Below are 26,471 nucleotides of genomic sequence, written 5' to 3'. Positions count from 1 at the left end.
GGCAATGCAAACAGACAAAAAAAGACAATTATAGATGGCACAGGAAACTGAGAGTGTCTTCACCTGACACAGATGTTGCCCTGTCTGCCACTTCCACCAATGTCCAATGAATACTCCTCTATAACTGCCAAATAGCATTCCTCATTCTCACAACAGTTACTATCACTATGCACTATTTGTATTTTTCACTACATCACCAGTCCTACCACCAATGTACAAAGATCAGAGAACAGAGGAATAGCCTTAGTGCTATTTTTTTATTTGCAGAAAAGTTGGATGGCTTTCACTTAAAGTATTCAGTCTACATTTTTTTTCTGGTCAATTTAACAGATTTGCGGAGGGGCACAAATCTACAATGTGGATGTACTGTCACTGCAGTTGACAAACAAAATCTCTACTCCAATTTCTGCAACCTAGAATAAGTCCATCTGGTACAACTTGGAAGTATATCTATAAAATTTTCTCCTAACCTCATTGCTTGCTATTCTTTTAAAGAATATGAGATGGTCCTGGAAGTTCTGAGGACATTTGCATTTTCCTTTCTTTTTCCATGTAGGTTTAACATTCTAATTCTTGAGCTAGGTGGGCTCAGTTTCTGAAAATTTAATGCACTTTTCATTTAAGAGGTATGTATATTATACCTCAATTAAAAAGTTAAACGTATTAATAATCAAGGATAACAAATCATATTTCTCTTCATTTCATGATAAATTATATGACCTTCTCTGAGTAAGAAAGAAGGAAATAAATTGTGAAAATTAGGAATGAGTATACTTCTCAAGCAATATTTCACAGTTTATGTCATGTAGAAAAGTGGTTCTTATATAAATAAGTTTGGGAAATGACTCATATACTATACTCCAACTTGAAGATTCCTGATTCATAGTAACAAATAAAAAGTTCTGAAAGGTTATCATAAATACATCTGTTGAGCTTTACTTAATACAGTTTTGTAAAACTTAGAACACTAATTCTGCATATTAATACGTGCTACAGGAAAGCGAAAAATTCTGCTATCAGATGAGTTTGAGTATTAATGAGTTAAGTAAAATTTAATAGTTTTCTTTACTACAGTATTTCTTCAACCAAAATTTGTTGTATTTTTCTGGATACTGTATTTCTGTATTGAATGAACACTCTATTAACTATTTTAGAGGTGTTATTTTCCCTGCCATCATCTAAAATTAACTGGAAAAATCATATTACAAAGTGAAGTTTTAACCACTAAGTTAAACTATGCCTTAGGGACAGATACTTCCCCAAGCTTCCAGAGTTTCATTACAGACATTTGTAGCCACTTTGAATTATGCAGCAGAACCTTTCAGAATGAGAGTTTCTTGGGAGACATTCTTTTTAGAGTATATGACCCTTCACATGAAACAGCTCTAAAAATGGCATTCCAGCATCTCCCACTCTCACAGGAGAGTCATATATCCAGTGTTTCTGCTTTCTACAAATTTGCGCAACAGCAGTAGGGTCAGAATAAGACATAGCAAAAGTAAGAAAAATGTGCTTGATGAACTCAGCCATTGTACAAAGAACTGTGATGAAATAATCTGAATTTAAGGACTGGCATCTGAAAAACTACCTCAGTTTCCATGAAATTAGCACGTCAAAGCAGACACCTGGAAGTGACCAGCTTATGTGAAATGGCATAGCCTATGTAAAAACGTAATACAGACAAGAAAAAAAGTTGCTTATGATTAAAATGAGATCAGAGACATCAAAACAGTTATTCTTAGAAGTATACATTTGTGTGTTGATATGTCAGTAAATACAGTCAAATTAGTTTCAGTATTGCAGCATTAGTTTGGTTTTATTAATGTTATCTTTTGGGAGGCTAGCAAAAATAAGAACATGTTAAGCGATAAGGAAACCACAACTCTTTTAAAAATATCTTGCTTTATAGTTTTGAATTTGGAACTTTAAGCGTTCTACAGAAATTATGAAAATAAATAGAACATAAGAAATAAATACCCCAAATAACACATCAATTTGGTAACATAACCACTCTGATCAGAAATATTTAACATTAGTTTAAAACACAATATTTTAGCTGGTATTTCTACTGGGATGTGCTTTAAGGATTAAAAATAGCACCTTAAGAAATTTAAAAGCAAATTAAATAGTCATTGTTAGTAAAAATATTGGTATTGAGTGAAAATAAATTATAGTAGACAATGTAGATAATATACAAAGCAATGATTTAGTCAGTATTTTTAGAATAAGAGAAAATGAAAACAAATGGAAAATAAAGAGGTTAAATAAAATCCCAGTATTACTTCTTTTGATTAAAAAAATTTCAGCAAGCACATATTATTAATCTTCCTTTAAAAAAAGTGCATCTTTCCTAACTCATTTCGTTGAGAAGGCATAAAAGCAATAGCAAGACAATAGAACCAATATTTTAGTATCTAAATACTATTACTCACTAAAAGAAACAAGTTAAAAAAAATTGTTTCCAGATCTGGGAGAAAGAAATTTATAAGATGAGCATGAAGTATCTTGTTATCTCAGAAAGCAAAAAATCTATCAAGAACTACTGAGATCATCTCAAAAGGATATAGGAACCAAATTGAATAGGCTGCTCATGGCCAAAGATTAAATAATCGGGGCAACAAAAAATAATGGTTACAGTGAAGCAAAATATAAAATAATAGAAATTCATGAATTTAAAAACATATTCATGGGTCATCTTTAGATAGATTTGCCTGGAATATCCCCAATGACTATTGTCCTGGGGTAATTATTAATACTGCCATATTTCTCTCACAAGTGTCTCTGTTTGGAGGTTAAATTAAGTGATTACTCTACCTTTTTAGAGTGCTGATGTAATAACTGATTATTCTGCAAATTGGCAAGTACAAGGAAAGAAGAAATTATACTACTTTATAATATAAATTGTTTCAGGGTAGCCAAATATTTGATAAGGTTAATTTCCTCTATAGAAATTAATTAATAAAGCAAAAAGAATGATAGAAGGTCAAAATCACCATTTTACAAACCCAGATTAAATAAGAGATCTAGATCACAGCCCTTACTAGATGCTGTAAAAGCACATGAAATGTTACTAGTGAACTTAATAATGAACATATTGGCTAATAACTGAAAACACTGACCTGTCTTAGGAAAACTAGACCTCATGTGCTCATGATGTTTTGTTAAAGAAAGATAACAACCTATCTACAAAGTATTCTTGCCAAAATTTTAACCTGAGTCTGCAAACTTCCAGATTCAATTACAGGAATTGTCCTGGGACCAGAACTCCAGCCTGAGGAGGAGCAGGAACCTTAAAGTTGCCCCACTTTCAAATGTTTGATCTCATATATTTATTTAACTTTTGACTTAATTAACTTTCTCCTCCCATAGGGACAAGTTGTGGGCTAATAATAATAGAGCTGTTTCTCAATGACAGTACCTTTTTGAAATGAAAGATAAGGAAACCTGTCCTTAGAATTTTTCTGGCAGAAGTTCCACATTTATGCATATCTATTTAGTAATTTAATGATGGGGAAATCTGTAAATTTCCCCAGAATGAACTATTTATTTTGTTAGTTATATTTACATTAAATGTCTTTTTTAAAGACAGAATCAAGAGAACACTTCTTGCAGCCAAATTGCTTGGGTATTCTCTTTATCCATCTGTTGGGAACTCACCTGACATCATTGTCAGTCTATTAAGGACACAGCTCACTTGACATGTTGTATTAGTTTGGGGAATCACTTTAGATTATAGGCAAAGCCTCAAAATAGAAAAAAAAATACTATTTCAAGTAGCTTTGAAAAGTTCATCTTCTTACTTTATTCCTCCTCTGGAAGACCTTCTGTCTCCTTTCCATTCATTTGAATCTTGCTTTTCTTCTAGGTCAATCCAATTTCAGTTTCCCCATGAAATATGATAGCATTCCAAAAAACTTTATTGGCTTAATTAGCTGTTCTGCTCAATCAGTACACATAGAAATATCCATCCATATATTTATTCTTAGAATTTTCTCTCATAATTCTTAAGATATATATGATATATTTTATTTTACAATATCCTTCCACTCAATTTTCTCTCTCTCCTTGATATCTCTTTCCTCCTTTTCTATTTTTTATGGTTTTGGTTCAATTCTAAAGGGATAGTACTATGCCTTATATTAAGTTTTATAGTCATAATTCCTAGTACATAGTTTTCATGTTCAATTCTTAGCATATACTTTCATATATTTGCTAAGAAAATTAATTTAATATAATAGCTTTATTCTATGACTGAAATCTAAAATAAAAGCAATAGATGTTAAAAGTCATCATCTATCATTAATAAATTTGAAATCCAGAATGGTTTTAAATTAAGAGATTATAAGACCACAGCAGAAAAAAAAAAAAAAACTACTTCAAAGGCACTTTTAGAGAATGGGAGGTGATAAGAGAAAGAAGGGAATTAAATGTATCAGGTATTCTCTTTGTAGTAGGAACTGTTTTGAGAAATTTCCATTTTGACTTTGTGTGTGTGTGTGAGACAGATAACAGCCTGGTACATGGTCAGTATTCCTTCACCTACTCCATATTAATGTAGACACTGAATCTCAAAGTTACAAAGTGTAAGAGCTGAAATTTAGCTTAGGTTGTTTTAATTAAATAGTACCTTATTTTCACTCTGCTATACCTCTCTCTTGACTGTGAAGTAATCAAGACTCTAAAGAGAACATTTTTCTGTCAAAAGTTAAATATTGAGCACATCATTGCAGAAGACTTTGTGTAAAGCATGCTTATCTTCTGGCAAGTTAATACTTGATTAACTCATGGGATAAAGCTCTTTAAACTCACAATTAAAATTTGGAAATAATTTATGAGGAAGAAATATTGCTCTGGCAAACAAAAGTCCAAAACTTATAACCAAATTTAGGAAGTATAAATATATTAAAGTGTATTTTGAAAGACCTAGAAAAACACGGAAACTTGGATAAAGAAAATTAATTGAAAAGCCAGAAGATACTCTTTGATGACCTAGATATCTGGATATCATAAAGAATATCTAGACTTGTGAACAATCCTAAATCAACAGATTGACATGAGTAAAACACAACTAAATTTGACATTTTATTTCATGAAGCCACAGAAGAAGTTGTTTATTAGTCAGTTATTTTTGTGATTTTCATTTGTTTTGAAACTGTATTCAATTGGATCAGTTATGTTTATAGAAAAACATATGATTTTATGAACTAGTTCGATATAGAGCTAATCATTTAATCACAAATGCATTCCCAGATATTTGACAAGCATTTTCTAGATTGCCTGGCCCTCTTCCAGGCTCTAGACACATATTTTAAACAAAATAGACACCCAGATCTCATGGATAGTACATGCTAGTGATGGCAAAGTTATAGGGAGGTAAAATATTGCACGAATAAACAGAATACTGCATTGTTAGTAAGTTTCATAAAGAAAATAAAGCAACGTAAGGGACTAGAGGTGGTCAGAAAATTCCTCTCTTGAAAGGTGGCATTTTAGCAGGGACATGAATTAAATGAGGGAGCAAAACACACTAATATTCTGGGAGTAAGTACTAGAGACTAAGAAAACAGAATGTGCAAAGGCCATCCTCAAAATCTTGACACCTCAAGTCCCTTTTCTTGCTCTAACACTGATATATAATTTAGGAATAAAGAGAGCTAAATATGAAAATGTTAAATAGGTCAGAAATATCTTTTGTTCCCAGTACAGATTCTGGCTCTTCGAAAAAGTTTTGTTTTCTTAATTCAATTTGTGTGTATTTAAGACCTTATTTATATTGAGAAAACAGTCACACTGATAATTAAAATTTCCTCAGAAATTGTTTAATCACTCAACTGTTAGCGCAAATTGAATCAATTTTAAACTAATGGACTGTAGAATTAACAGTAAAATTGTATGATGTTACAGATGACTAAAGTCTAGTCTGAATTAATTTACACTGAAAGCTTTACTTAGTTAAAACACAAGCTTTAAATAAGTATCATTTTTTTGTTTATAAGTCTCATTCAAAACAAGTAATGGTCTCTAAATACAATAGAATAAGACATTCTTACAGTCTCGTGAGAAATTATATGAATGATTGTTTTCAAATGGTTTCTATCCTCAAAATTCTTTACATTTGTGTCCTTACGTAAAAGTCATATTAATTTCAACTGCTTTGTAATCAATTTATACCACCAAAATCATGTTCTTAGATTATATTCTATGAACATAAACATCACTCTTGCCTTATTAGCCAATTACTTGCAGCTTTTTAGTAATCAATCATATATTTGCCTTTTATTTGTTTCATGGTTAATTGGAGATAACTAATAGATGTGTTTATCTCTCTCCATGTAAATCTTTCTAAGGCATCCATCATGAAGTACATGAAAAATTGTATGTTTTACTTTTGGGATTGTTAATATTCAGTTCAGAAAACTAATACTCGAAAATGTGAATTTCTTAATATTGTATTTTTTGGAATAATTAAAAATAATCAGAATAATAACAGGCAAATTATAATTAATTTACTTTTTTTCTAAATCTGTTATGGAAATAATGAATCCTGTCAGCACGATAAGATTTACTATAAAAAGTTTCCATGTTTTATCACATTTATCAGGATATACTTGACAAAAAAAGAAGACACACAAAAATTTTATTTGGTCATTTATTACATTTTAGATTCTATTTTCATTAGCTTTATCAACATTACCTTATCCTACTGAAAGGGAAGAAGAATTAATTTCAGAAAACTGAAAAATGGTTTAAAGTTTTTATATTGTTGAGAATGAGACCAACTTTAGTAACAGATTTTTTTATGATTCCTTATTTTGTATTAGTTATTTTCTGTTAAAATTAATTTTGAATAAAGAAATGGATGTTTTTTTCAGTACAGCTAATGGGATTTAATATGCCTGTGGGAAAAATATTACCTAATGGATAAGGAAACATTACTACATGCACATACTTCCAATGTGTCACTTAGCGGACTGCATGGTAATGGGTTATCTTCTTATTTATCTTCTTCCCTAAACTTTCGTGGATCTTCCTGAGGTTAGAACAAATGCCTTTTCCTACCCTGTGCCTCCAAACCCTAGAATAACGCCTAAGACAAAAACACTTTTGAGTCTAATACAGAGTCTAACATTGAGTAAATGCCAGTAACACAGTGATTTTTCTGGGCTGTGTTTGAGTGTCACCTGACTGAACTCTTATCTGACCACACCATTTAAAACAGGAATTCCTCCATAATTCCACCTAGTCATTCCCTTCCCCACACTTTTTTTTTTTTACTTTAATGCTTATTACATATTATTTTTGTTTTATATCCAGTATCCTCAGTATAATAATGACTGACACTTATAAGTTCTCAGTAAAGAGTTGTGGAATTAATGAAGAGATAAATGAGGAAGCAGAAGAAAATTCTAGTAGTTTATGAACCATTATTATCATGTGAGGGATTTTTTTTTTTAGTGGCTTCTTATTATATTTCTGATATTCTTTTTTTCCCTTGGATCCCAATGTTTCTAACTTTGTAGTTCTACAAGTACTTCTACCCAGAGAGTTCCGGTACTGTTAGTAAAAGGGACTAAAATAGAAAAGTTATTATTTCCAATATAAGATCATCATATTGGACAAGCACAGCTTTATTATTCTCACATATCTCACATCTTCTTAATCCAATCATCTGTTGATGGGCACTTGAATTGCTTCCATGTCTTGCCTATTGTAAATGGTGATGCTATGGACATTGTGGTGCATTTATCTTTTCAAATTAGTGTTTTTGTTCTTTCCAGGTATATATCCAGGAGTGGAATTGCTGGATCATATGGTAGCTCTATTTTTAGCTTTTTAAGAATCTTCCATACTGCTTCCCATAGTGGTTGCACCAATTTACATTCCCACCAACAGTGTACAAGTGTTCTTTTCCCTGGGCAAGAGGGAAGGAATGAGAGAGAACTCTACTGCTGTTTTTGAACTAACCCTAGATGAACCTTTCACAACAACTAGGAAATGTGTGTTGATGGGTAAGAGGAGAGGTGAGGAATGAGCTCTGTCACTGCAGAGCTATGAAGGAAGTACACAGATAACCACCAGGAAATTCTGCCAAAGAGCCTCCAAGTTAGTCAAAAAAAGAGGTAGTTTTGATCACATTCAAATAATGTATGCTGTTCATTTATTTTAATTTAACCAATTAATTTATATTGAAGGCCTACCATGTACTAGAAACTAAGTACTTTATTGCGATAGCATTCCTATTTACAACTAATCTGCTACATGAATTCACTGCATCAAGCTTGTTTGCTAATACAAGCTTAAGCAATTATTCACATTGTTATCTATAACATTATTGTTTCAATCTGATACTTAATATTTTATTCAATTTCTTACATTTAAAAATCTGTCTTCTCAACTGTTATAAAATTTAAGAACAAAATTCATGTATTATCCTTCTTTGTATTCCTCATGGAAATTTGACACAGTAAGCATTCATTAAACCGTTGTCATACTGTGGAGTTATTTTACAATTTCACTAGCTGCTTCCAGTTCTTGTTTTGAACTCCATAGTGGCAGAGTCAGTGGTGGACTCAGATTCGTAAAGAGTGGGACATAGTAAGAGACACAAGACAAAGAACATTTAAAATATCAGAGAGCTCATTTCAACTGAGGTCTCGGTTTCATCATTTTTAATGCTTTTGTTATTTTTCTTCAAGTTAGAAAATATGTCAGTATTCATATGCAATAAATGCACCTTTTTTCCTTTGACAAAGAAGTACTTTGTTAACCTGAAAAAGATAACTCTTACAAGTGAGATCATGTGTTTATCTCTCTGAGTATCAATGTCCTTTTTATTAAAAAAAAATCACTTCCTGGTAATGGCCCAAAAATTATATACCAGTAAGGGCAAGAGTCCTGATGGAAACAAAATCTTTAAGGGAGTCAAAGTTGAAAGACAATTCTCTATGGGTCTCTACCATTTCTGCCCAGTCTTGCAATAAGAGGCTCTGACTACGTTATCAGAGTTGTTTGTATGGCAAACAGTCTTGGGAGAAAGAGGTTGTGTCTGTCTGGGGGCGAGTTCAGGCAGGTTTATTGCCTACCATAAAATATTTGAGTTCTTTGAGACCAGGATTCCTACTGCACGCATAGCATCCACCTTGGCTACTCCTTATCATCATTTGACTTGAGGGACAAGTTGAATTGACCTAAAAAATGGAGCTTTTGCTTCCTGCTCTGCTGTGAATAATATATTCCTTTTATTCTGACCTACAGTCCCATGTCTTCTACTAGCATCCATGAAAGGGTAAAAGTCTATCTTCTTAGCTTGCAAGTAGGGTAAAATCTTAGATTCTTCACGGTTATTGATAGTCAATACAACCTAATTTAGAGACAGTAAATGTTACAGAATGTGTGTATTAAAAGGATAGCTACTTCTCCAGGGTGGGGTTCCTGGTCCATATACTACAAAGCATTGGAGCTACACTGTAGCACCAATTCTCAAGAAGAGGCATTCTCACCCTCCACCAACCATGGAAAGTTTATTAAATTCATTCTCTATCGACTCTTTAAGTCAAAAAATTTGCCCTGTAGACTTTAACATCCACAATATTATCTCTATAAAGTAAAGTTTTAGCATGCTATCTAATGTTAAATACATGAGTACAAAATCCTACTCCAAAAAAAAAAAAACCTCAAAGTGCTCCCACCCATAAATATATAACATTCAATAAATATTCTTTATAACATAATATTCCAAATGGTTCATGTTAGCTAATCTCCCACCATCTGCATTCAAAATTGTACTATAAAACTTGCAGAATGTATGGAGACACACTAAGTATGCATATCCAAAGTTAGAAAACCCTTAAATACATCTGTATGTATATATCTTTATCTATCTAGTCTTTTAAGCATAGTGAACATGTGGACTCATATCCCATTGACTGAGCACTAATGGTAAGAATAATAAAAATCCTAGTTAAAAAACTTTATAAAACAAGTAAATTTGCACCGGAGATATAAAGAGAAAAAGTGACCTTGTGTGATATTCTTGTTGCAGCAGGTGTTGTCTTTGATAAATGATACTTGTAAATCAGGGCTAATGTGGTAGGGTCCCAGCTGACACATAAAATATAAGTGCTTCTGATGAACTTTATAAATGCCAAATATCAGATGCATGCATTGGTTATTAATAACATTCATGGATTGTCTTATTAAAAAGAAAGGTGAAAAGTACATATAATGTAATTGCTAGCCACACAGTGAACTTTCACAAAAAATGTGTCCAAAATGTATCAGCCTTTCAGAATTAAATGGGAAAAATAGTCTTAAAACTTTACATGTAAACTAAAGACATATGGTTCTGTCTATAAAAGCTATTGTGGAAGTTTCCAGACATCTTAAAAAATTTTTTTTTACTGTGACCTATATGACAAGACAAAAATGCCTGTGAAAATGCCATGTTTCTAAGTACCTGAAAAATAATATGTGACATCAAGGTAATAGCTGAGGGTATGTGTTTACCCAATGAGTTCATTAAGCAAACATTGAAAATACATATTGCCTCCTTTTATATCTAATTTTGCCAAAATGTTCTTTTAAAAACCAAGAACAATATTTGATTTCTGATGCAGGCTAACAAATTAATCAGGAATTCAAAATTCTTTCAGAAAATGGGACTATAGCTTTCTTTCGTTTTTACAATAATATATATACCTTAAATATATTATTATGTGAACATAAATTAAACAAATGGTTATTGAGTGACAAGGATTATGTTGGGCACTTGGAATAAATCAGTGAATAAAACAAATAAGCCTACCCTCTTGGGGCTTACAATATAAAATTGGCAAAAAAGATGTTAAACTTTATTTATAATAGAGAAGACTCATTCTCAACTGTAGTCCAAACATGCTCAAGAAATTACAGCTTTATAAAATGACTTACGTATAAATAAAAAGAATCCTTATACTTAAGTGGTAAATAGTAGTGATTATTTTTCTGGTACACTGAGGATTAATAAATTTACTAAGTGGCCCACTCCCTTATAGATATTTGCCTAGCTGTGTCATAGGCACACATTCAAATGAAGTTGTAGTATTAAAGTTAAAAAAGTGAATAGAAATAGAATTGTCTAGGTCACCTTTAGGCATATGGAATGACCAGTTTGACAGACAGATTTAACAAGTTCTAGGCTTCTCTCTTTTTCTGGATTTGGAAAGCTTACTTTACTTTAAGTGCTTAGATCTTCATGACCGTATTAAAATGCTGACTCTCAATTAGTTTGCTACTTAGGACTAAAAAAAAGTTGTAATTCTTTCTTCCAACAAGATTTTTTTTTAATGGGTGTTTGGAGTTGAAATGTTATGCTTCAAGTAAATTATCTGAAAATTAACAATTTAATAACAGCTTACAGATTCAAGGTGAGTATATTTTATTTAATATAAATATTCTGTGGTGGTGTCTGCTACTTTTAAGCTAAAAAAATAACTTGCAGTTTGGGATGAATGTTCCATGCAAAGGCACTGTACAACCCAAAGAAAGTTGTATGTAAAAAACAATTAGCATATCTTCAATTAAATTACTTAAAATGTTTTATCTCTGAGCTAGATTTTATAGAGCATATTATATAGATAACGTAGTAGATAATACCTGCTGTACACTATTTATTTAAGTATTACTCAGAAATATTCACAGAAGTTAATATAATTCACTACATTATTGAGTCTATAGTGTGAAACATTTAATGAAGGAAACATTATATTGTAAATTATAATACCACCTGTTAACGACTATAATTTTATACTTTTATTAATATTTGCAGTAATAGTCAAATTATAAGCTTTTACCTTTGAATTTTGACTTGAAATTTGTGGCTTCAAAATTCTTCCTTTTTCCATTATATCCAAAAATTGAAAATAGACTTTTCATACAATCTATTTTTATATTGAAACTATAACACTAAAATTATATAATTATATGAATATTATAAGTAAATACTCCAAATTCCTTAAAAGTGTAAACTCCATATGCATTTAAAATTTAATTACAATGTTTACCTATAAATTAAGATCTAAAATTATTAATTAATATTCCTGCAGCATAAATTTGCAGCATTGCCCCACCCAAAGTATAGTGGTACCTGTTATTGAAAAGACTGCTACTTTAGAATATTGAAAGAAAGGTATTTGCATTCACCCCCTGTTTCAAATAAATATCAGCATTACTAAAATAATATATTCTGAAATAGGAAGCATGTCACCCTAACTGAATAGCTGTCTTACATAAAGTGTCAGGGAAAATTGCTTTACTTTAATACTTATCAGAAGTGCACACACCCCCTATCTTTGACTGGAATTATTAGGAGCAAAATAACTTTGAAATAGCTTGGTTTCTTGTCTTTTGCTAGCTTTTTCTTAGAAGTATAGTGCATTCTATAATGGTTATAAAGAAATAACAATAATTAAAATATTAATGGATGGATGATAATACCTATTTTGCATTATTGTTTTTACATTAGTTTTTATCAAATTGCCTTTATTACATTATGATGAGGACATGAATAAGAGAACAAATACAATAAAATCTCTTTTACAACTTTGTTCAATAAATAAATGTAAGAATAAGGAATCTCTATGCGTTTACGGTTTAGATTAATTTTATTAGATTAATCTAGATTAACTATACAGTAAATACCCATTATACTAGTTTCTATATTTTTGTTTTTAAAGGAAAATTTACGTTCTCTAAAAAAGTAAAAGTTTAAAAAAAATGAGGAAAATGGAGTGGGGAAGGGGGCAGAGATTAGAATGTGCAATAAACAAATAATAAATGAATATTGAATATATGGCTATAATAAGATCATTCTAAAGCTATCAAGGGAATAATACTAGAAAGAAAATATTTACAAATAAAAATGAAAGCTGTTTTTAAAAATAGAAAGTATGAAAGTTAATTACTAATGGTTCAGTGTAAGAAATTAGACAAACCTCAGAAAATAACCCTAAAGAAATTAGAAATATTAAAAGACAAAAGCAGGAATTGTTAACATGGGAAAGAAAGAAATACAAGAGATGATTAGCAAAACTAAAAAGCAAGGTTTTGGAGAAAAATAATAAAACAGACAAGCATCTAGCATGATAGATTTTAAGATAAAAAAAAGAGAGACAGAAAATTTTGTATAACTACCTGGGAAAGTAAAGGAGGGGTTTAACTACACATAAAACACAGATTTAAAAAATTTAATATGAACATAATTTAATTTATACCGATAAATTACAGATACACTTAATACTAAAATAGATGAAAATTAAAATTTTATAGAAACATAAAAGTTACCTAAAAAAAGTCTCAAGGAAAAAATATAAATTAGAATATCCCAAAAACCCTGCAGAAATAGCACAACTTAAGTTTCTCTTATCTCCCCAGTCCCTGCAAAAAAAAGGGGGGGGAGACAGAAGTCTGAAGTACAAAAAGCTTCACTAGCCATTCTTCTTATAAATTCAAGGACAAAATTCTCTATTTAATTCAATTTTTCTAGTGAGTAGAGAGGAAAAGTTGCCCAAATCCTTTTATGAGGCTGATAGAACCTTGATTTCAAAACTGGCCAAGGGCATTTTAAGACATTTTCCAATTTGTTCTATTATGAAACACTTAAAAAAAATTGGTTTAAGTGATTCTCCACTATGCTAAAGTCATCAACATATTATGATATATTTCCTTTTCCTTTAATAATTTTAGAAGATTTATATTTTTATTTTTTACATTTTGATCTTTAATCTGGAATTTATTTTGGAGGATGATAGGAGGTAAGGATTTATCTTTAAAGTTCTATTTTTTAGCAAATTGATGGGTAATTGTAGCAACATACTCATGTGAAAAACTTCTGAGATTTCATTGATCACAAAAATATGAGCCCACAGTAGTGAACCAACACAGGCATACATGTAGCATGTTATACTTGATTGTAAACCTGAATAGAAGGTAAATGTGAAACCGCATCATATGATTTAAGGCACACACACAAAGTCTTTAGCTGCAGGCTTGAGAAAACTAATGGGAGATATAATGGCTTTAATTCAATAATTATTAAGGGTTCTCATGATGAAGAATGAAATGGATGAAGAGTGCAATGCTCAGAAAGGCATGGGCAACTCCAGCTCTCACCCATACCCCTGAAGTCCTGATTGTCCATTGCCAGTCCTGTTGCAGGAGGCTTGAAGGTTAGACTATGCGATCTCACTAACCTCTCTTAATTGGCTGAGTCTTTCATTCTCTGTGAGAATATACTTTCCTTACAGTATAAGTATTCAGATCAATAAAAATTGTCAATAAATTAATTTTCTTAAATATCTTTGTAGATTAAATCATGATTTTTCAAAAAGATTTCTAGTACATTTAATAATACATGAAAATTTTAACTCTGGAAAACTAGAATGCATAGCTGTAAGGAAAAATACATGTGCTTTAAAATTATTTCAGAACACATAAGAACAAACTGTAAGATACAGCACTATTAATTCTAGTAGACAAATGGTTGTTGAAGCCAAACTGTCACTTAACATGTACAGTTTTCAACATTTAAACCTGGGTAATCAAGTGTTTAAAAAAAATAACAGCATGGGACTATATCCAAAGAGATTCTGTGCATAGTTATAGATAAACTAGAAAGCATAATAAATAAACTAGTTAAATGCCTTGTTTAATTTAATTTGATGTGCATTCCTGCCCTTCTCCCTTACATAGAATAGTCTTGAAGCTGGCATCTACCCACAGTCAGGATACAGAAGGAGGGATTCTCACTGACAATACTATCTAGACGCCATGTGCTCTACTAATTGTGCTATCAAACTGACATAAAAGAGGAAGACAGTTTGTCCCTCTAGGTTCCATACTTTAGTAGCGTCCTGATTTAATTTTTTCTTGTCAATAAAGGACATCTACTTCCCAATCTTCATATTAAAACTAAGGATGATGGTAAAGCAGCAATGAAACTTCTGTTTATTTGTTTTGATTTTTACTTTTCTAAAATTTGGAAATGTAAAACAAAGTACCTTTTACTTTATGGATAAAAAGTCAATGATTACCTAGTTACAAATATAACAAATACCTAATTGCACTTTTCTGAAATACTTGTTTAACATATAACCTGTTGAGAGTTGAAATAAATCTTTATTATCTATAAAATTTTTGGCAGCTAAAATTAAAAAAGGAAAATAGGTAATGAAAATGAGATAAATGTCACAAAATTATGTTTTATTAATTATTTTTTAACAGCAGGTAATAAAAATTATTGAATATAATATATATCCCATGAGATATATAATTCTTCATAGGGAAGTAGTTGCATGATAGAAAAAAATAGATGAATAAAATAAAACTATTTAAAAGTCTTAAAATTATTTCATTGGTACATATATAAATGAAAACTGATTTTAAAAGAAGTCAAAATACGCATTTTTCAAAAATAAGAAAAATCTGAACATTTTCTTTGTAATGAAGTAAAGTTTCAGTTTAACATATTCATCAGATGAATATATAATACCAAAGGTATTATGGTTATATGCTGATTTTGCAGTGAATATGCATGAATAGGTACATGCATGTTAAGCAGTCAAAGATGACAAATCACCCAACAGAGCACTGGGCAGGGACACTTGAGAATTCCTTTGTCTATCCAGTCTTTGGAGTCATTTGCTGTTACACAACACACGAACATTACTAGGGCAATAGACATGAAGTAGTTAGATCCACTCCCTTGAAAACATTATTCCAATATTTTCTCTGAAGGCCTTTTGTCAATCATGGAATATTTTGTGACTGCTTAATCAATTAACTTAAGTATTAGCATAAAAATTATGCTTATGGCATAGTATTGATTACAAACCAAGCAGTTACCCTGTTTTCCCTCTTGAAATATTGTCTCTCCCATTCAATAGGTATATATGTTCTAGGAACTGTGATGGCCTCTTGCCTAATGATAATCTAATTAGGTAAAGATACATGAATACATCTGTCAAAAGGAAATTATTCTTAAAATGATGAAAAATATCAAATCCACAAAAGATTAAATGTGAATACATAAATATATACATCATTGTATTTATACATAAATACAAACATATGTCACTGAAATGTATAATTTTCCATCTTTTTATAACTGGAGGCATCAAATTCATGTTTATGTAATAGTACTTTAAAATATTTGTGTCTGTATAAATTATACTCCTAGTGAGCCATTACTGATTATCTTTCTCTATCAATAAATGCCTAAAATTATCATTTCTATTTCTATTGCAAAATTATGAAAATGCACATGCATTTTCAAAAGCAGAAAATAGCAGTGTAAGCGATTCTATGGAAAAGTAAATTTGATCAGAACATTTCAGTGAACATTTTTTTCTTTCAATAAGAAAATTGCTAAAACTTTTAGATATAGCTTCAAATATTTCACTTAAATAAAATATATCAGCAATCAATTGTCCTTTCTTGACATTTAAAATTTTGGAACATAACATAGGATGTCTTTAATTAATTTTCATTTCTACTTTCAATTAATGATTTTCCATTATAAAATTCAATTTTCCAAAATTTAAGATGTCATTCATTCCACCAGGTTGCCTTTTGGTTGACCCCCAAAAGGAGTTCTAGTGACATTTTAACAGCACTATCTCATTTACCCAATATTGTTTATAATGTAAGAAAGGCTTGCCAGACATAATCATCCCATTTCCAGATTACAAGAAGGTGGAAAGGATATAAACAAGACTGAACTGAAATTAGAGTTTAAAAATACATTAAAAGACATGAATAATAGGTTAAATACAGTACAATTTCCTAGATATCAATGGAGTTTTAAAGAATAAGTTCATATATTGATTAATAACTACACATACGGAAAACTGAAGTTAAGTTCAACATGTCAGCAATGGAATGTGGCTTTCAGAAATGCTAATACTTACTTTTCTTTTTCTAAGTAATTTCAACTGGGAAAAGCTATACTGTAGTTGGATGAGAAATGTGTACATGGTTGCCTTTATATTCTTTAAGAATTAGGAAGTGATATAAACTGGTAGTGGAACATGTTGGGTTTGGCTCTATGCCTCCGAAATGTTTTTATAGATTGGAATAGAGAGTGAGGGGAAGTAGAAAGGATACTTACTGAAGAACTGGAGGATCATAAGGCAACCTGAGTACCCAGCTGATATTTGAAATTGTGGTATCATAGTGCCCACCAGTATCATTGATGGATGCCATCTTGTACCCAGTAGTATTTGGCAGCTTGACCCCAGAAAGTTGGTCAACAATTAGATAGATCTGATTAGTGGTGGAGAGTGTTAACCTGGTTAGGGTGAAAGAACAAAGGGACAAGAGTGTCGAGGATGCAGGCAAGAGAACTACTGAACTAATGGATGGAATATAGGCTGAATTTGATGGTAAAACCAGAAAAGGATATTAGAGTGAGATCTTGAATTATTTGTCTTATTCTAGTTCCTACAATTTTAAAAGGAACATCAGCAAACTCAAGCATATCCAGAAGAGAGAGATGAGAAAAGTGAAGTTGGGGGACAACATAACATAAGAGAAATTGTTCAAAAGACTTAAGTCTATTTAAACAGAAGAGGAGACGTAGGTCATTGTGTTCAATACTAAAGTACTCTAACAATTTTTACAGGAAAAAATATTCACTTTCTCCACTCAGCTTCAGAGGAAACTAATGAGAGCTATTTGATGAAACTACAAATTAGATTTTGGCTTAATATATGTAAGACTTTGCTTACCTACAGAAATATCTACAATTGACATGGAAAGATGGTTTTATGTAAGGCTATCACTAGTGATTTTCAAATAGATGTTCAATGATATTAATATGAATATAATGAAGGAATCTATTCTTCAGACCTAGGGCTAGAGCAAATAATTTTAAAGTCTGACTCTTCAATTCCAAAATCTGTTAACATATGTAAATTCTGGAATATATCTTTCTAATTAATAAAAATTATACTACTACATAAATCTCATTAATTAAAAAATAGTTTAATATATTTATGCAAACACACATATAAAGTTTATCAGAATGTAATGGTATCATTTTCTCTACCTGTGTACGTAAGCTTAGATCTATTGAATAATGTTTACCTCTTGTTCTAGAGCTACACTGTCCAGTGTGGAGCCACTAACCACATGTGTCTATTGAACACCTGAAATGTGACTAGTCTAAACTGAGATGTTTGCAGGTGTGAAAACAGAGAAGATAAACTATAGACATACTAGGTTAAAAATATGGTTATATGTCTTATAATTAATTCCATCTTTTTTCTTTTTATCTTTTCAAATGTTAGTAGACGATGACAAACTGTGTGTTTCAGATTGAATTTCTATTGACTGTGCTGCTCTTGAGGAAGGAATAACAGGGTTCAACAATGCAGTTCTTTTTTGCAGTAAAATGACTGTATTACAGACATCGTCCTTTGCATTCCCTTACAGTGATTCCCTTTTCTTCTGCAATGTGCCGAACATTATTCTCAGGACCAGTAAAAAAACAATGATAAAGGCAGAAAAAAAAAATTGCTACCCCAAACAATTTACCTTCTACTGTAAGGAAAAAAAATAAATATATTAATAAGTAAAATACATAATATGTCAGATGATAATGATTGCTACAGGAAAATAAGGCACTAAATCAGGATTGGGGTTGCTGGTGGGGAAAAACCAAGATAGATCGTGCATTTGGAATTGCAGTTTTCATAGATGGTTTGGGAGGGGCTTCACTGAAAAGGTAATACACATGTAAAGAGAGTAGGAAGTGAATTGTGTCAGGAGGGAGAGTGTGAGGAGAAAAGGAAAGAACAAGGGCAAACTTCCTGATGCCCAACTTGGGTGGAGTATTCAAATAATAGCAACTACTGGGAGGCAGTGTGGCTGGAGCAGAGGGAGGGACGGAAAACGTGGTAAAAGACATGGAAGGGTAGGTCATTGTAGGCACCTTCCACTTCCCTGCTCTGCTCTGGGTGAGAAAAGATACAATTCAAGAGTTTTAGTAGAGAAGGAACTTACTTTTTCTTACATTGCAATGTAAAAAGCGACATTTAAAAATGAAATACACAGATTAGAACCTGTCTGTCCTAAACAGTAGAATAAAAATTTAAATTTTAAATGATAATGTAATAAAACCCTTCAAGGCATTAGATGATTGATTTTTTTTCTTCAGCAGTTTACCTAAAATATCAAAAATAACTGATATGTTATATAATAAGTTGTTCAACAGAATTATTCTTATTGGAATTCAGTTACCAGTTTTTGAACCATGTATTACTTAACTCAAAAAGAGCTTTCCAAAAACACAGTGCAGAGCTCAATATCAAGTCATTTTACACTACAAGTTTACTCAGTTTCAACCCTGTTGACATTTGGAGCCAAATAATTCTTTGTTGTGGGATGTTTGTCCCATCCAGTTGTGACAACCAAATGCTTCCTGACCATTAGAACCTTTCCTTAAACTTGAAATTAACCTTTTATTAATTAGGTAATTAAAGCAGTAGCTGACATTTATAGAAACATATTGTACCAGGCATCCTATTATGTGTGTTACAGGCATAGTTGCCTTTATTCACCATAGCCATATAATGAGGGGGTTACTGTCATTCTCTCATGCTACAGATGAAACTGAAGCTCAAAATGGAACTCACTTCCCCAAAGTCTCAAAGCAAGAGATTGGAGGAAAGGGAATGATTTGGAAGTCTGGGTCCTTCTTCACATTTTTTTCAGGTGAGACTTTGCAAACCTAGATTCATTCATAAGATTGTCTCATAATTTTAAGCTATTCAGTGGATTTAATTAAAGTATCATAGATTGCCACTTAATATTGTTTATCAGAAAGAAAATGGTTTGGTTTAATAAGAATTTCCATTTTTAACTTTTTGAAACTTTTCAATTTATATACCTGCAAATATATAATTTGGAAAGTGTACTATTGCCTAATCAAATTGTAACACTGTTAATATTCTTTAATGTTTACATCTAACCAAAAACTACATAATAGCAACTTTGTAAATAATTAGGTTTAATTTTTTTACAGAGAGGCCATTTTCAATGTGGTATTTAAGCTGGATTTCATTAAAATATGTTTCTTCAGCTGTGTGAAGGGCTGTAAGGAGTGGGAGAAGGAGTGGAGTGTGACAGAACTATGACAAAGGAGTTAGGAAAAACATTTCAGGAACAAAGAGAACTAATTAACTCAAACATATGGTTCATCTCACTCTGGGAAGAGCTAATTGCCTTTTATGCACTCCAACTGTTAAAAGTACTATGATGCGGCTACTCATGTGAATATAAATAGAAAAACTATTAGAAAGCATTGAAATTCATAATGCATACTATATTTTACATCCCTTCCTTCCTAACACAGTGTTCCAGTATATTAAATTTTCTAGTTAACTTGAAATATTTTTTAAATCTTCCTAAGGTAGATTAGTCTTTATGTCACCTTAATAAATATACTATGGTAAATACAATATATGCCAAAGATGAGTAGATTTTATTATTTCAGAAATATCAGGGGTTGAAAAAATTACTGTGTAATTCTATAAACGTTGATGTAAAACGTGCAGAAAAATTATAATGAATCTTTACTGTTCCCTGAATAGCTCTATAAGGGTATTATTTTGTATATTTTGGAAAATTCTTTTGTAAATTCTTTCTCTTACGTGAATATTTTAGAGCATAAAGAAGAAAGAATAGTTAACTGAGTTTTGAATGAGATCCACACTCCTATATAATTTATATTTAACATAGAATACTTCAAATCTGAAATAGTTCTTTCAAAGTAAAAGTTTCAAAAGCAAAAACACTTAAATTTTTAAAATTTATTTTTATTTTTTCCCCAAACTAAATACTACATTTTCTACTTATATTTATTGGAGAGTGTCATTGCTGATAATTCTAAACACATCTGTCCCTGGATATTGTCCTAAATGATAGTGACAGTAGTGAATAAAGGAAATGTATTCTCTAAAAAGATGATTTTTCTGCCTTAAGTAATTGCCAGAGGATCTCTAGTCCATGGTCTTCTCAAAAATGTGACTCAAACCTCATCTACTAATCAGTCATTCTCAGACTTGAGTGTACATCAGAGTCCCCTGGGGACTGGTTCAAACACAGAGTGCTGGGCTCCACCCACAGACTTTCTGACTCAGTGGATTTCAGGTGGGACATGATATTAACATTTCTAAGTCAAAGATAATACTGATGTTGCTGGCCCAGAAGCTACACTCTGAGAACGTCTTGTTTTTGAGGAAACTTTCCTTGAAGAACTAAACTCTTGATTGGTAGCATATCCTAAGATCTCACAGCATTAACCATCTAAGTGTAGTGCACATATTTTAGCATTTAATGATACACTTTTAGATTATTATTAAGTCATTTAATTTGTAAACTCAGAAAGAATAAGAATACTCCAGAGCATCAGGTACATTTTCCCTCATAAATATTCCGCTTAACTAGTGGGCAGGTGCGGTAGACATATGACAAATATACAAAAGTATTTTTAATCCATTATGTACTTATTTGCACACTGTTATTGGATGATTTATTTTCATGTCATATTTTTATATTCTGAAAATAAATGACAAGTAAAATAAAACAGAATTAATTCAGGAAAGTCACCTTGGAGTAGAAAGCTCAGGATTTCCAATCTAATCCTGCTTCTACCCATAGCTGGCTTTATAATTTGGGACAAATAATTTTTTTTCCCTCTGGATCCCAGTTTCTTCTTCTGTAAACTGAGGGTATTAGATCAAATGAGGTCTTATCCTGGAAGTAGATTTTAAATTGTATGATAATAACTTATTTAAAAATCCACATTGTTATCTTGCAGATTGATGATACTCATGTTATCCTAGAACACAAAAAGAGAGTGAAGATCTCAAGCCCTCTCTTTAATGACAGGTCACCTGATATGCCATCTCAAAACAAGAGACAGCATGGGAGAAAACGGAGGATGTCACACCTTCGAGGAAGAAGGTATGTAATGTGCCTAAGCCAGTAGCTGAGAAAGGCAAATATTCCTCAGGCATAGTGCCGCGTGCCATCTAACTGTAACTAGTTTCACATGGGTTTTCCATGCGCTTGATGCAGAATTTTTTTTTAAAGTACCAAACCCTCAACTTTAAAAATATCAAATATCATTAGAATAAGTTATAGTTTAAAATAAACCTTTCATGTAGGGCAAGAACAATTTTTTATCCTTAAATTAGACTTTAATATAAACCTCAATGTGTCATTTGTTCCATAGAATTAATGAATATACACTACTGCTTATTTTCCATTTGTTTTATTGATTTAATAAATAAGGATTCTAAATTGTACTTTGAAGAGCTATTTCTTTTTTCTCCTTCAACAAAAGGGTTTCATTTCAGTACTTTTTATTTCCCTTAATAATGTTAGTGCCCATGGCATTTAATAAATCTTATAAATTAGTATAAAATGTATCAGCCCATACTCTTGTTTTCTTATGCATCTGACCTGCCTGTCGAATATGCTGGAAGAAAAATATATTGGTATCACAATTCTTTTAGAACAGTTCAGAATAATTTTTGTTTATTTTAACAGAGTTGGAGTAAGGTAGGACGTAAATCTGTCTCAGGATTAAGCTTTTTATTTATGCTTATAATCTCTCTGGCCATAAATTCACTTTTTTTGATCAATAATCATTAAAAACAACAGAAGCAGCATACACAAACAAATAAAGCAGCAAAAGGCTCAGCTTCTCCCTGTTATGCTCCACTTTGTCCTCTTAGCACATTGGCTACATTCTCCAAATAATGAAGAGGAGCCAGTGTGTTAATTACAAGACCACAAGGAATGTACAAGTAAGAAGTTTTTCAGTACTCCTCCACTGCTTTGATCTAATTCGACTTGAGACTGTAGGGATCTTTTGTTTCTCAAAGACACTGCTGAGTGTTCAACAGAAAAATGTATGTGCAGGTTTTGCAGAATGGGTTGGCACAGGGAATCTGCTCTTTACTGATTGTGTGCACTTGAGAAAGTTTCTTAATTTTGCTGTGTCTCAATTGTTTTCATCTGCAAAATGTAGATTTTTTGAAGTACTTTGTGAGAAGTCCTTGTTTTCATTTTAAGACTTTAATTTTTTCAGCTTTATTAAAGAATAATTGACAAACAAAATTATATACATTTAATGTATACAATGTGATGGGGTTTTTTTTGTTGTTGTTGTTTTTTAATTTTTTAGGGGGGCTAGGTTGTTAGGTTTACTTATTTATCTTTAGAGGAGGTACTGGGGATTGAACCCAGGACCTTGTGTGTGCTAAGCATGCGCTCTAGCTACCCTCCCGCTTACAATGTGATGTTTTGATATATTTATTCATTGTGAAGTGACCACCACAATCAAGCTAATTACATTATACATCACCTTACATAGCTACCCTTTTATTGTTGTTGTTGCTTTGGTGGTGACAATACAGGATTATTAACTCTAGTCATCCTGCTATATACTAGATCTCGAGAATTTATTCATCCTGCATAACTAAAACTTCGTACCCTTTGACCAGTATCTCCCCTTTTCCCTCACCCCCTAGCCTATACGTGGAATCTAAAAGTCAGACTCATGAAAGCAGTGAGTAGAATGGTGGTTGTAAGACAATACTTACATATTGTAAGTATGCATACTTCTTGACCCTACTTCTCCCTTGAGGCAGCCTCTGCCACCCCAATATTTTGCCACCTAGTACTCTTGAGCAAGGCATTCCTTTAGCTCCTACCAAACTGTATTGTAAAGATGTGCTTCCTGACCACTAGCCTCTAAAAGCAAACCAGCAAACAAAATAACTTTAAAACTTTAAGGGTAAGGTCAGTGTTTAATTCCTCTTCATTACTCTAATACCCAGCTCCCAGCACTTAAAAAGTGCTGACCCACAGTGTGTATTAAATATTTACTTAATAAACCAAATAATTCTTGTTGATAAAATTAATAATTTTTACTAATTTGTGGTAGATGTAGCTTTGATATTTAGGATCTTATAAAGCACTAATGAAGAGTGCATTGGCTTGGTCAGTGTGGTGTTACAGCTGAGTAAGGAACAGCTGAATGTTAAAAGAGAATGAGCATCCCATGTGAGTAAAACAATCTTGAATTAATGTGTGCAATAAACCAGACATGACATGACTTCTGAGCCCCCGGAAACACCATGATAATACTGAGTGTAATCTCCTTTTTGTACTTAGTGGCATCGTTGTGTAACTTGGCCTGGAAGAATTTAATTTTAGAATGTCTAAAGTATGCTAAAAGGGAAAATTCTGCAGGAATTGACATTGCCAACTAAGCTTTTATTCTGTGATTTAAATTGTTATAGGGAAACATTTATTTTTGTTTCCAGAAAGTGAAAGTAGTCCGAATGGTAAATTAGCCACAATTAATGAACAGAACAGAATCAAAAGATTTTACAATCTTTTATATAAAGAAAACCTATACTAGGAGAAATTTTTCTATCAATGACATGTTTAATGAACAAGGCTTTAAATAAATGCCTCATCTGCATGTAAAGAGGCATCTTTATTTGCAGTGATTATTTCCAATTGGACTAAGATGTAGAAGTAGAATTGTTCTTTCCCTGTGATGATGCCAAGTACATATTGGTGTTGAAAAAACTGCATTTTGTTTAATGAATTGAAATGATCAAGGCATTTTAACATTATTATGCAGTCTTTGTTAGCTTATGTTCAAACTTGGATCCATCTACCATTTCAGTAGATTAGAAATAAAAACCAGGTTTTGACTTACAAATTAATTTCATGTCAGCTATTATTTTAATCCAAAATAAATATATTTCATTAGCTAAAAGGCAGAGCCTCTTAAGGAAAATGATGATAGTAGCTAACACCTATGTATTTACATAAATACAAAGCTCCTTAATGTCACTTTATAAGTGACACAGCTGGCTTCAATCTCAAGATTATGAAATCCTTGCCCTCTGCACTCTACAATATTGCTTTTACCTATAAACTTAGCTCTTTGTGTCCCTAAACATCTTTTATGTGTATGTGTGTGTTTGTTTTTTGATTTTGTTTCTGCTTCCCTCCAAATAGTCATTCTAGATGTACAGGCAAATATTGTGATATCCAGCCAGCTCTCTGAAAATGCTGGCTTCAAATATTACCTGGTCTCTGCCCCATTCCTTCGCTTTTTCTGGTCCTTGGAAATGTCACAGTGAGCCGAATGGACAATCTGGTAAACTAACCACTATTAAAGAGCTAACACTTTCTGTAGAAATTGATTCAGAGAAATAAATTATGTTTCTGTTAAGATTTTTATTAGTAGTATTGTAGGCTTTTTTGGTCACCACAAGCTTAGCAATTATTAAATTTCTCTACATATATAAGGTCTTCCTTTTCAGAATTGTTTGAGTCAATAAGTCTGTCCTGAAATCTTAGAATTTTCCTATTCTCACTCTTAGTCATCATTCTCAGAGGGCACTCAGTCATCCTCATTTTGCATTTTTTAACTGGCCAAGGTACTTCATGGGCAATGTACCATCAAACCAAAATACACTTCAATGCAGCAAAAGTGGAAATAAAGACTATTAACTATTGAGCACAGATGAAAATTTACAGCTCAGACTCACAGCATCATTGCCAACAATGCAACAAAATCTGAAATTTCTAATTCCTAGTATATCGTGGTGGAACCAATTTGATTAAAAAATTAATCATGGTAATAATTTTTGAACATTAAAGGAAATACAGACTGGACTATGATTCTAATAAATATCTTGGCAAAGTTTTTCATCACCTAAAAAATAAAGCAGAAATGAACAGAACCCAAATAAACAGCATTTGTTTATGCCATGATAAATAATTTTTGAAATTATTTTGAAGTAATCAAGTAATTCAATACAAAATAATATGCACATTTTTAACATCAGAACAATCCTCTCCCTGTGGATTTCATTTATATCTGAGATTCGTGTGTTTGTCCCTGGTATTCTGCAAAGTGATGAAATGACAGCAAATACTAGTGTGTCCAGATTTTTATTCCCACATGCAAATGTTTTCCCCAGTTTTAAGACAAATAAATGGCTAAGAAGATGAGACAGTTTATAAAGGAACAGGTTCCAGACATAAGACACCTACGGTTATAGGGAGAGGAGCAGATGGTGTACTTCAGGATTCTCCACATAATAAGGAACGTGCCATCTTCTGTGGATCCCCAAAACCTGTTCTTAAAGCCCTTAACAAGCTGAATGCTCTTGCTCATGGCTCTTCTGTCTTTAGAGTGTAAAACAATTAGGCTTCCTTAATAAGGGAAAGGTGAGTTCTTAACCTATGTTGGTAGTTTCTGACGAAATCCTGAGCTGAGTTCCAAGTTAGAAGTGGAAAGTAAAGTCGATAAAAATATAATAAAGGGCTGCAAGCCAAAAATAGTCATCAGCGTTTGTTTGTTGCCTCCAGGACTCTTTGGCCTTCCTCTCCTGCTT

Source organism: Camelus dromedarius, chromosome 7, assembly GCF_036321535.1.
Source record: "Camelus dromedarius isolate mCamDro1 chromosome 7, mCamDro1.pat, whole genome shotgun sequence".
Lineage (NCBI taxonomy): Eukaryota > Metazoa > Chordata > Mammalia > Artiodactyla > Camelidae > Camelus > Camelus dromedarius.
This window is presented reverse-complemented; position numbering follows the sequence as displayed.